We start from the raw sequence: 820 nt of genomic DNA, 5'->3' as shown, positions 1-820 counted from the left end.
ATAGGGATTGTGCTGAATCTGTGGATTACCTTGGGTGGTAGTATGGGTATTTTAACTATATTAGTTTTTGTGATCTATCCTTGAGAATATTCATAGGTATTTGAGAAGAATATGTGTTCTACTATTCTTGGATGGAATGTATTGTAATATTAAGTCCATCTGGTTTAGCGTAAAGTTTAAGTCCAATTCACACACAGAGAGTTGAGGGTGAGGTTTGAGGTACTCCTAGATATATTTTTCTTTTTGCTAATGGATTCAAAAAAGAATAAGTCCATCCCTATCAATTGCTTCTGATCGTCTTCCCATATGAGATTCCTAATGGTTTATATATAAGGAATAATAGTCAAATAGAATGAATTATAATAGTTAATATTTATTGAGAACTTTAATTACAGACTATACTAACACTGTATGAAATATTTTTCTTAATCCTCTGTGTGGCAATGAATAGAACTACTCAAAAGTGATCCTGAGATGTCTCTCTAGGTTGCCTAGGAAAGGAGCTAGCTGGAACTGGGGTTTCCCCCTCTTCCTGGAGGTAAGGGGGTGCATTTAAACTCAGTTTTCCATTGGACCAGTGCCTTACACTCCCTAACAGGATAGGCTCCAACTTTCCAGGTATCCATGGTCTTCAGGTGCCAGGCAGCTGGCCTTCCTCAAACAGTTGGCGTCTAAACCCAGACTGCCTGGCAACCAAGTAGTCTTGATGTCTTACTAAGAAATGGAATTCAAGTTTACCTTTTGAGAAGGTAGAACAGTTGTGTCAGGACTAGAGCAGCTTGACCCTGGCACTGATTCTCCTCTCCCTGAGATTATGAGA

At 38.9% G+C, this 820-nt stretch overlaps 1 pseudogene across 1 annotated transcript in view; it reads left to right on the top strand.

The window, feature by feature from the left end:
- The window catches only part of LOC105001208, a 70,804-nt pseudogene that overhangs the window by 67,549 nt on the left and 2,435 nt on the right, over nt 1–820 (top strand). The window lies entirely within an intron of this gene.

This window comes from Bison bison, unplaced genomic scaffold, assembly GCF_000754665.1.
Source record: "Bison bison bison isolate TAMUID 2011002044 unplaced genomic scaffold, Bison_UMD1.0 scf7180017864379, whole genome shotgun sequence".
NCBI lineage: Eukaryota > Metazoa > Chordata > Mammalia > Artiodactyla > Bovidae > Bison > Bison bison.
Note: the sequence above shows the minus strand (reverse complement) of the source record. Positions and strands in the feature narration are given on the sequence as shown.